The sequence below is a fragment of the Otolemur garnettii genome, unplaced genomic scaffold, assembly GCF_000181295.1.
Source record: "Otolemur garnettii isolate 467f Iridium unplaced genomic scaffold, OtoGar3 scaffold00034, whole genome shotgun sequence".
In the NCBI taxonomy this organism is placed as follows: domain Eukaryota; kingdom Metazoa; phylum Chordata; class Mammalia; order Primates; family Galagidae; genus Otolemur; species Otolemur garnettii.
Genome location: NW_003852429.1, coordinates 13,221,938 through 13,234,693, shown reverse-complemented (window position 1 = coordinate 13,234,693; position 12,756 = coordinate 13,221,938).

The following is a 12,756-nucleotide window of genomic DNA, read 5'->3' as shown; positions in this document are numbered from 1 at the left end:
TGTGTGTGTGTGTGTGTACGCACATATTTGTGTTACCCTGACATAGTTATTTCCACAGCTGTTTCCTTTTAGTTATTCTACGAAATAAAATATTAAGTCTGAGTTGGCACCGGGTTTTTGACATAGCCCCATCTATTTTATGTACTTTGAGTTCTTGCATTTGTAAAAGTCACAGTTTCTCACATATATCAGAAAGTGTGTGAAAAAAATGAACAAATAAGGATGTTTGATGTTTGGGTCCTAGAATTAAAAAAAAAAGAATTCTACTTCACTAAAAAGAGTTACCAAGAAAACATTAGATATTTCAACTTAAAAAGAAATGAAAGCTATCTGCCGCACATTATTCACAGCTAAATCAAACAGGCTACTGTGGTATTCATAAATCCTTCTGAATTAAGCCAAACATGCATAAAATCAGGCTTCTTTTGTGGTAAAAATTTCTTCCAGCTGAGCCCAAGAAGAGAATGAAAAGTTATCCAAATATCTATTGTTAAACTGAGGACAACCTTAAGAAATAAATGTCATGTCTCTGCTGGAGTCTTTCTGAGAATTTCCTAATTTTAATAAATTGTCTGTGAGAACTGTGATCAACCTGGTTTCCATTCAAAATGAAGAGCACAGCTACAAAAGTCTTTGTATTGGCTTTAAGTCATGTCATGGTGTTTGTGTTGTACTTTGCTTTGTTAAGATTCAGGTAACTTACTTTGAAGTAAACAAATGGCATAGATTCTTAAAAAAAAGCCTGGTGTTTTCTTGGAAGGAAAAAAAAATCCAATTTCTTAGGCTTCCTTGAATGGAAAATGAAGGCACTTAGCCCCCCAGTTCCTTCCCCGAAATATATACAAAATAGACAATTTTTAAAGCTCTCTACTGTATGATCATTTAAAGGGAAGTCGTATTTCGGTTGAATTTTGCATTTTCATTCATTTTGAATCAGATTTAGTATGAGAAAAGGAAGCCATTTTTTAACGTAACATTTAGGGATGTGGTCAGCAGCAATGACAATCTCAAATACGTAACTTGCTTATTTTGATAAAGACTTATGTATGTTATAAGAAATAAAAAAAATATTTCTAATCTTTAACTCCTAGTATGGCAAAGCCAGGCCTGATATGTTTTATATCTGAAAGTACCCTGCCGCCTACCTGTGCACATGGCTTATCTGATGACACTGATGAAGTCTTTCTATTTTTCTAAACTATGTAGGCAGAGAGGCAATGATTACCCAAACTAATTTCGGCCAAACCCAATGAGTTTGAGATTTGCAGAGTGCACTCTGCTCTTTTCAGACGTATGTATACAACAAAGCCAACTCCGAAATCCTCTGCCAATGCACTTACAGGTAATTCCAGAAACTGTGTGCGCTATAATTGAAAAGGCAATCTCAGTCCATTCATTTATACTTCAACCATCAAAATATTAATTTAAAAGAATTATTTTTCACTCCCAAGAGCTTACTTCTTTATTAAGAAATAGCACTTCACTAAAGTAAGCAACAGGTATTCATGAAAGATTTAAATTATATTTTACATTCTAGTAACCTCATTTCTACCTTGTGGTTGCCATCCCTTTTAATATTTAATAAGGTTTTAGAGGGTAGAGATGCTCTGTGCAGAACAGTGAAATTAATTATTGTAGTACTTATTAAAATCAGCAATGTAATATATCAACCTTATGTGTTACAAGGACCAGATTTCACATCATATTGGAAATTATACAGTGACCTAGGCAATGAATGGGATTTATTCAGTGGAGAAGGCAGACTGTGCTAATGCCATCACTCTCTTATAAAATGCTCTTCATGATCTAAGATATAGGTGGGCCCACAAATGAAAACTACTACTACATTAGCCCTAAAATTAAAATTACATAAGTCTACCAATAGAAATATAAACTCAAACCATCAGAAAAATAAGTTCCTGACTCGCTATCGGAGATTTCAGAGGAATCAAGTCCAGATGAAGATTCATTAGTTTCTTGTTGTCCAATGATGAATATCGGGAAACTGTCAAATTATAGAACTTTATTGAGTCGATGTAAAATGTAATGGTACTGAGGATCTCTCTTCCTGATCAATGCAATTAAAGAATTGAATAGCTGGTGTCCACTTCTTAATGGGATTGTTCGATTTTTTTTTCTTGTGGTTTTACTTGATTTCTTAGGAGATTCTGGTTCTCAACACTTCGTCAGATATACAGCTTGCAAAAATTTCCTCCCATATTCCAGAATTTAAAAAAAACGAATAATAAAATTAAATTAGTATATGCAATGCGTAGAGGGAGAAACAAGGATGATAAGAGCGAGTGAACCTCACTCCTAGAAATTTGTACCAGAGATCAGGAGACAAATACATAAATCACTCAGATATAAAAAGTAGTTTTAAATGGGAAATAAAGTTTCAGTCAAAGCCTGTTGTCAGCACAGAAGTTAAGTATTTATTTGCTTTCTGCGATAGATGCATGGAATCTGAGCAGGGAGAGCTTACAGAACATGTCCACAAAACAGTCGGGCTGGCCATGACCTTACGGGCAGGGGTGAACACTGAGATCTTAAACCTGTTCTTAGATCTCTTCATATTCTTCTCACTCATCCTTAATATTCAATTCCCAGTACCTTGGAAATTGCCTGGTATAAAATATATTTTATTATTACTTATCAAGTTTGTAAGAGAAAGTCATGTTATACAAAGACTCAAGAGTGCAACTTAAGATATTTCAGAAAGTAAAATTTCTTATGTCATCTGAGCTAAGCACTCATTCTCAGGTATTGAAGAGGGTTCCAGAAAAGCAAGGCCCTTGATGTATATTTTAGGTTTTGAAACTGATTCTAAACAGAATGAACAATATTCAGGAGTTTTGAATAGGGCAATGTCATAAATATATACACAATTTGGGACTTAGGTCTTGATAGAGCAGATTAAAGATTTAGGGAAAGGAACTAGAGAGAAAGAGGTCACTTGAAGAGGAGTTGCAATGGTGAGGGGCTGTCTGGCCAGGGTCGTGGTAACGGGTGGTGCCTCACTAGCAGCAAACAAGCCTGGGCACTAACTGCTCAAGGAAGATAGCAGAGCTGGGGTCAGGGGCGTAAATCTGAGTAGGGCAGACTCAGGGTGACACCTGGGCCCCTATGCTTTTGCAAAGTTAGGTCTGAGCAAGTTTGCAATGTTACAAATAACACATTTTGTTCTCATAATTGTATAAATGGTGTTTAAAGTCATGTGTGTGTGTATTTAGTGTTTTGAAGTGATGGGATATGGTTGTGCAAAGAAAATGTCAAAGAAAGAAATTGGCGATTGTGTTTTAAGGGCAGGACCAGTATATAGATGGCATACACGCACACAGACTCATGTGTTGAGTACTGTTGGGGACACGTTCTGAGAAATGTGTCTCTTCAGTCCATTTCACTGCAGTGAGGACCCCACAGAGAACATTTACACAGACCTAGCTGGTGCGGCCAACCACAGCCAGGCTGTACGGCAGAGCCGATCCATGCCAGGCTACAACGTGTACAGAGGCAACTGCACTGAACACCGCAGGCAACTGCAACATATGGTATTTTTGTGTCAAGGCATACTTAAATATAGGAAAGGTACTGTAAAAATGTGATTTAAAGATAGAAAAGGAGACTAGATGGGACGCTGTCTGCGAATGGAGCTTGTGGGCCTGGCAAGCTGAGCCAGGCTGAGCCTTGAGCGAGCGGGGAGTGGGTGTGGAGGCCTGGACGTCACAGTGCTCTACTGTGGACCTCATAACGCTGTGTGCACACTTAGTCCACACTAGATTTATAAAACAATATTTTTCTTTCTTCAACAATAAATTAACCTTAGCTTACTGTAGCTTTTTATTTTTTACTTTATAAACTTTATTTGTTTAACTTTTTGACTCTTTTGCAATAACACTTAGCTTAAAATGCAAACACATCTATAGCGGTACAAAAATATTTTTTCATTTTATTCTTACTTTATAAGCTTTTCTCTGTGTTAAATTTTTATTTTACTTTTTAAAGTTTTTTATTAAAAACGAATGCAAACACACACACTAGTCCAGGTGTACAGAGGGTCAGCATCATCGATATTGCTGCATCCCACCCCCAGGTCTTTCCCCCTGGAAGGTCTTTAGGGGCTGTAGCAAACAGGTGTGGTGCTGTCATCACCTATGACAACAGTGCCTTCTGGATACTTCCAGAAGAACCTGCCTGAGGTTGCTTTATTTTTTATTTTATTTATTTTTTATTAAGTCACATACACATATATCATAAATATATTTATCTATTTGTGGGGTACAATGTGTTGATTTTCTATACAATTTGGAGTGCTAACATCAAACTAATTAACATAGATTTCACCTCATTTACTTAGTTATTGTGTTAAGACATTTATGTTCTATATTTGATAGATTTGACTTGTATCCTTGCAATATGCTCCATAGGTGTGGTCCCACCTTTTACCCTTCCTCTGTCAAACCTCCCCTCTCCCCTCTCATCCCCCTCCACCTCTCTCCTTCATCTTGGGCTATAGTTGTGTTCTGTCTTTCATAAGAAAGTTTGAGTATGCATTCCTTTTGGAAAGATGTTTGGAGAACACTTAGAGAACTAAAAATAGACCTGCCATTTGATCCGATAATATCTCTACTAGATATATATCCAGAAGACCAAAAATCACATTACAACAAAGATATTTGTACCAGAATGTTTATTGCAGCCCAATTCATAATTGCCAAGTCATGGAAGAAGCCCAAGTGCCCATCGACCCATGAATGGTTTAATAAATTGTGGTTTATGTACACCATGGAATATTATGCAGCCTTAAAAAAGATGGACACTTTACCTCTTTTATGTTTACCTGGATATAGCTGAAACATATTCTTCTTAGTAAAGTATCTCAAGAATGGAAAAAAAGTATCCAATGTACTCAATACTTTTATGAAACCAAGTTATAATTACACTTTCTCATGAAAGGTAGATCACAGCCATAGCCCTGAGGTTGTTTTATAATTAACTCTTTGTAAATAAAAAGTGAGTCTAAAACAATGATAAAAAATACAACAAATATATAAACTAGTCACATAATTGTTTATTATTATTATTAAGAAATAATGTACTGTACATAATTATATTGTCTATTTTTATATTATTGGCAGGGCAGCAAGTTTGGTTATACCAGCATCCCTTTATAGTAATACATTGTGTTGGTTTGTGAGAATACTTACCATGCCACCAGGTGAGAGGAAATTTTTCAGCTACATTATAATCATATGGGCTACCCTCAGGAGTACGCAGGCTGCTGTTAATCGGAACAGTCCCCTGACAATAAGTGGCGGTGGGGAAGCCTCAAGGGAATGATGTCCTGACACCCAAGTATCTCAATTCCTTGGTTCCAGCACACCTGCTGGTCTTGTCCTACCAAGGTGTCAGACTCGAGTGGCAGAGTCCAGCCAAAAACACACTGACTCAGAACATACTCTTGGCACTATTTCTCATTTACTTTGTGATTTCAGAGAGTACAATTCACATATCGTATTCTACATATTATTATCTATGAAATTACGACTATTACTGTGACTGAATGATATAATTTTTGCATAGTAACTGGCACATACTTGAAACTTAGTATAGACTCATCTTTTCCTCTGTTTTCCACCAGAACGTGGGTACTTTGCTCATCTAATCCTGATGGTTTCTTAGGTGTTACCTGTGCACTTCCATCTCTACAAGTCCATGAAAGGTGTTTTCTCTTCTTCTCTAAATGACCTTCTTCCAATGACCACATCCTGATGTCTTTTGTGTCTACAAAGCCCAAAAGTCCTAAATTGAGGGATTCCTTCCTTAATTGTGCTAAATTTTCTGGGCTTGATAAAGCAGGGATACAAATTGCCTTTTCTATTCGTTTATTTTTTTTTACCTACAAAGTGACATACCATCCCCTTGACAAATTCTTATAATATAAATGCAAAATATATCATTTATGATCGACTAATCTGAAGTCACAGTGTAGCTGTGTATAAAGTTATGCACTATGGGATATTTGTATAAATAGTTTAAAGAAAGTAAACAAAATAAAAACATATCTTTTTTCAAGGGCATCTGGAAGGGAAAAACAAGTTCTTATTAAATCTACCGCAGCAAGTAAGAGTTGCCCTACTTTTATATTAAAATTTAGATTTATTTTAAAAGGGGGCATAAAGGAAATGAGGTTGAAAAACTTGTTTAAAATATCCCTTCCAAGGCCACCCACCTGATATTCTAACCTCTAACTAACTAATTAGGTCCACTTGCTTTATGAGGCATGTGCTTTAAGAACCAGGATAATTCTTAATAGCATAGCCAGAAAAAACAACAGAAGTAGAAAAATATTTTTATAGTTGAAAAACTTGGCACCGGCTTCTCTGTAACTGAGAACATATTCTGGCTATCCTTTATTAATGTCTGGAAAGACAAAAGAAATTAAGATGCACACAAAAGCTTTTCTAAACAGAATTTTAAATAATTTGCATATCAGCACAGAAATGAAAGCATACCCTTCACTACTAATTTCAATAATCAAACCTATAAAACATCATTTTGAAAAGGAACAATGGACTCTAAGGGATGTATAATGTAGCATAAAATTAAAACTAGATTGACCCAACTGACAATAAATTGGATTAATGAGAAACTTTTCCCAAAAGAACACCTGCCCTTTTTGTCCAAAAAACAACTTATAGGTCAAATGAATTAGCTACGTTAGTGAAAGACTTCCACATTTCCAGGAAGGATTCATAGCCTCTTGTATGGCCTCAAACTCATTTATTTATCTGTGTTGAATTAAAACATAAAAGACTATCATTACATTCATATTCTCAGCCATTGGTACTTTATGTTAAAATTACCACACATTTTAAGTAAGATTAAAATCATTTTGAGTTGGTGATTGGAAGTTTACAGATGTTAGTCAACTTATTGAGAGATAAGGATGATGAGAATTAGATTTTAACTTAGTCTTTAAAAAAGCTTAAAGCTTTAACCACGTAGAAAGTTAGAACTTTATTCTCTAAAAGCAACATATGCAGACACACACATATTTATAGGAGAGACAGAGAAAAAGAGAGAGAGATCCAGAGAGTGTGCTTGTACAGAATTTGAGTTATCCATTTGAAAGTCATCCTTTTTGCCAGATAAAAATGACCACTCCGTATGGAAAAGGTAATTTAGACTCTCTGAATGTTCAAAGGATTGTCCGCATCAGTGTGGGAAGGACAGGCCTTGTGGAGACACGCTGCTGTGTGCAGTGCAGGGCAGTGGCGAGTGCAGGGCAGAGGTCAGGTCATCAGGTCCCGAGGGTGCTCAGAATAGCCCCTCAGAGGCACTGGGAGCACAGCACCATTTTGAGAAGACTAAGAGAGAATTCTGGGAACACCCTGATGAGGGGAGGGGACCTCGAAGGAAGAACGTGCTCACGTCGATTTGTTATGCTGACAAAGATTGCGGAGCTGGAAACATCTTAATGCTGTTAACGTCCATTGACCAGTGTGTGCGGGAAACATATGAATTGCTGTAGCAACAAAATCCCTAAAGGAAGAAAGGAAAATCCCCGATGAGACTGCATTCCACTAAGACTGCTCGGATATCAGAAGAACATCTGGAATGTATCAGGACAGACACTACTCCCTGGGCTACATGTGGCAGAGGATTACCTGAGGATCTCAGCGATGGGAGCCCCGAGGTCAGCACCACGATGCAGAACCCATCAGCTTCGAGTTGTGGATTTGGTGGTAAAGACGTTTGTGTAGTATCCCTTCATCTGTTTGGATTTATTCATTCTTAGGACGGCTTCCAGCCCTATTCGATAGTTACAACTAATGAACCATGCCTGAAATTAAAGGGTGTAACTTAGATATATACATAATTTAAAGTCAAGTCTCTGGTGCCCAGAATCAACAGGGGCAGAAATAAGCCCCTCTCACAAGAGTCGGCCCTAAGAATATGTGTGATTTTCTTTTTTGCACCGACTCTGGGTTTAGTGGGTCGAATTGTGTTCCCCCAAAATCAGTGTCCACCAAGAACCTCAGAACATGACCTTATTTAAAATGGAATCATTGCAGATCTGATTAGTTTTGGATCTGGGGCTGAAGTCATTTGGATTTAGAGTTGGTCCTAGTAATCAATGTCTTTCTAAGAGAAAGAGGGGGAGACTTGAACCCACAGAGACCCAGAGAAGAAGGCCGGGTGAAGGTTTAGGTTCTGCTGCCGTTAAGTCAAGGATATCTCAGAAACACCGGAGCTGGAAGAGGTGAGAAGGTATTTTCTCCAAGGACCTCCGGGGAGAGTGCAGTCCTGCCAGCACCTTGAGTGCAAACTGCTGGTCCCCACGGCTGGGAGAAAATAAATGTTTATTACGGCAGCCCTACAAAACGAATGTCTTATAGCACGTGCAATTTGAAAATGTTAAACTTTATAACAAGCACGTACTCATGACTACAGATTGCAAAAAATACTCTGAATCAAAGGTGAAGTCAGCCAACGCAGCAATGGGATGTGATAAAGATGAAAGTGTGTTTCTGTGTTCGAGACTCCAATGCTCATCCTCCTCAAGTGTAACCTTCCTACTCGCCACTTCTCTGCAGTCAGTTTGTTACCTTGCGGGTGTGCTGGTGTCTGCTACTGACCATTACAACAAAATGCAGGCAAATCCCATAAATGTTTTAGTCATTTTTATCATACTTAAAACAATACATATCATATATGTATATGTATGTTCCTATATATATGAAGAGATCATTTAGATTACCACTATACCTATACAGTGGTTTTATATATATATACACACACAGTGGCTATATATTATATATATATATATATGGTAAACTAAATGATCTCTTTACTTTGCTGTTATCATCCGAATAAGCCCTATTCTGGGACCTGACACTGGGATTTAAGTACAGTTTGCTTATTTGAAAAGTTGTGCCCTGAAGAAGGATTAAGGGTCTGACTGAAGCCAACATGGAGTCAAACCCACATCAGGGTGCATTTTCCAGCTGTACACTGCTCTGGGCCAGTGGGGCTTAATTCATTAGGATCCAAGAACTGTCCCCCTCAAGATAGACAGCACTGCAGAAAGGGAGACGAGAAGGGGGATCCTCATGGGCAATCCAATGCAATCCCTTAACTAGTCACCTCCTTAGGAAGAAAATGGCTTCTCACCATGATTCATTCAATCCATTCTGTGAGCGGCCACCTCTGTTTAGATCTAACACCATTAACAGTTATTTTAACAGGGATCTGATTTCATTTTACTTACATATCAAGAGAAGGATTATCTCCAATTTTATTTTTTTTTTAAAAAAGCACAGTAGAATAAAAGCAGAGCATTTAAAAAATGTATTGTAATGTAAGAACTCATCACAACATCATAAATGGAGAACTGAATTTGAGTCCTTGGACAAGAAAACATGCCAAAAGTTCTTGATTTTTATGCTATTTTTTAAATTCTATTTGTTGGCTCAGAGGGAGAGTTTGACATTTTTTTTTTTAAGGCCATTACGATGTCAAAGTGTAGCTTACCAAAATCCATCTGTTTTTGCGGCTACCCCATAATAACACAAGTGGGACTTGTTTTGAAATTTACTGACATTTTGAGGGTTCTAGCACATTATTTTAGAAATTTCCACTGATTTATGTCACCCAAGTTACTGATTTGAGACTGAGTATTTGTCCGCAGAGATGCATAATTAAATTTGTATCAATTATTTATTGAATTTGTAGGGTGACCTTGAATTTTTCTACAAAATACTGAATCATTCCATTGACAATTAATAATTCCCTTAAAATACAGTGAAATGGTATAGAAAAATTGTGGTTTAAGAATATTATGCCTTTTTTGACAATAACAAGATAAAGTTTAGATAAAAGATTGAAATTGAGGTTAGATAATCCCCATCAATTCAGATTGGTCAGAAAACCTATATCCAGCCCACAAGTTAACACAAAGTTCAATTGGTAGATTATATTTTTCTTTTGCTTTGTATTTAAACAACAAAGTATTCTTTCAAATTTAATGACATAGCATATATCTTCCAGGTGGAGTTCTACTCATGAATCTGTAGTGAGAATTTTGATTGCAAATTAGACTTACTTGTTAAAACCTAGCCTTTCATATCCCAACATAAATCACAAAACTTTTTGGTGTGTTAGGTCTCTCAACCTGAGTGTAAAGATAGAACCTACATCATATAGATTTTGTGATGTACGTAACAACAATTATACTGACACATTTTGTTTAAAACTTGTTTGAGGTACTGATGCACATGTCATTAGAGATCCAGGTTGTTAAGCAAATTTACTAGTAGGTAAATAAACTGGTACCAAAATTCAATGCAAGGAAAATAGGAATGAATGTCCTTAATGAAATATAGATTAAATGCTAAGAGTAGTTCAGAGGAGAGAGAAATTGCTTCTCCATGGCCGAGTGGCACTGTTCACACACGGTGTGGAATGTAGGGGGGACCCACAGCAGCAGGAAAGAGACGGAAGGACACAGAGTTTGGGTTATATTTGAATCGTGTGACAGAATATGGTAACAATTTTAACTTGTTTTCTGTTTTCCCCAAATTCCCAAAATCTTTCAGTGACATTAACTATATAAAGAAATGTTAAAAGTTATGGATTTATACACACACACACACACACACAAGATAATGACAAGGATATAGACACAATAATATATGTATAAGACTATATATACGTAAGCATTCTTTTCTTTTTTTTCTTTTTTTTAAATATACACGTGTTTATTAGGTTTCCACTTTTTGCCTTCACAAAATTAAAAAGACTTAAAATTTAATAACAGTAACGATGTTTAAGATAAGGACTAGAAACAAAAACCTCGTAAAGAACGAACGAAGATAAATACATTCAGAAAAGAAATCAGACGACTGCTGCATCGAAATATTAAGCAATAATAATAATAGTAATGCAAAGAAAGTAACATTCGCATTGTCAAATAAGAGTATGTCTATTATAGAATGCATTGACTCTGAGGTTCAATATGGAGTCATCAGTTAACTACTTATTTTTTTCCAAAGTCTCAAAGAATAGACAACTAGTATTTATAAATAAAAGTAAAAGATATATATAGAGTATATATTTATGTATATTTATAGATTCTATTTAAAAACTATTGGAATGAATTTTCATCATAATTTAATAAGCTTCAAAAACATATTTCTGTGATCAGTAGGGACAATCTTGAAAAAGTACTGCTTCTTATGACTCAATGACATAATAATACATTATTTTCTACTACTACAGGAACAATGAATATTTTCTATATCTAGTTATTTTTACATGACTATTTTTAGTCTCAATAGTTAAAAAAATTTGAAGCAGTGTTGTCAAAGAATATTTCGGATGAGATTTTGAAAAAAAAATCAGCATTGAATATGTTGTTTACCTTGATACTTTAAAAGACACTAATTATTTGGAAAATAAAGTTAATATTTCATATGTCAGTATTAATTCTATAATTCTTTTTCACACCTTATAGACACAATAGATTTAATTTAAATTAAAAAAAATTCATTAAGTAAAAATTGATGGAAAAATGAACCAGTTTTAATAACCCTTTTAAAATATTAATTAACTATATAAATTGGCAATAATTTTTTAAACTACAGCATGTTTTGTGGGGATTTTGTCCCTTCTTAAATACCAAGCTTATTAAAAACTAGGCGTGATAAAATAGTCTGTAATAAATAGATATTTTCAAAATGCACAAATAATATATTCATTGGGGAACATAAGCTTCTGAAACTATGTAGGTCACTTCCTTCATTTTTTAGGAGTACTGGGTTGTAACAATGCATTATTTAATGTATCCTGGTAGCTTCTTCTGGAAGTCAGTATATTCAGTTAGTATCTTTTAGACTATGTTGAATTCAACTGAATAGAATGCAATTTTGTTTTGAATTGAAATTTAGTTCTATCGCCCTAAAAGCTCAAGCTTATAGTTTAGTTAGGCTCCAATAACTAAAATGGTGTCACTTAATTTATAAGGGAAAATTTTCTCTGCTATGACTCCATTGTCTTTTTCTGTGAAAAAAAAAAAAGATGTTGTATTTTTCTTCCAGAAATTGGTTTTATTCAGCATCCCTGTTTTTACCATCTTCAGTAAAAATATTCTATTTAGAAAAACAAGAAAGTAGGCCATTTTATTACTGTACTGATCAAATTTTTAGCATGAATCCTACTCTCAAACAGAGTATGTAAAGTTAAACATCTTCAACAATAAAATGGAGACTTGTGGAAACAAGGTTTGAAAACAGAATAAAAATTAATTGCATCAAAAGCCTAATCAAATCCGCAACCACATCAGGTCTTTAAATTATTAAAGTATGATCCAGTGGGTAGTATCTTGGCCTATGTTCAGTATATAACATTTTAAAAATGGAAATAATTTTAAAATGCCCATCTGGTCAAAAACATTTTAATAGTATTCAAATCCTAACTAATGATCACAACAGAAAAATTTTGTTTTGATTTTAATCATAAGGTAATTTATTTGTGCCAAGGAGAAAACATATTCCTTATGTTAAGGAAAAGGAATTGCACCAAAGTATACATGGAAAGTTAAAACTTCTTCAAGTTGAATCAAGTTCCATTTCCACTTGTGAAAATGTCCTGAAAGAAGCTGAGCAAAGAAATCTTAGATTTAAATTTAACTATTCAACTTTTGGACCTAACAGATATCTACAGAACTTTTCATCCTAACAAAACTGAATACAC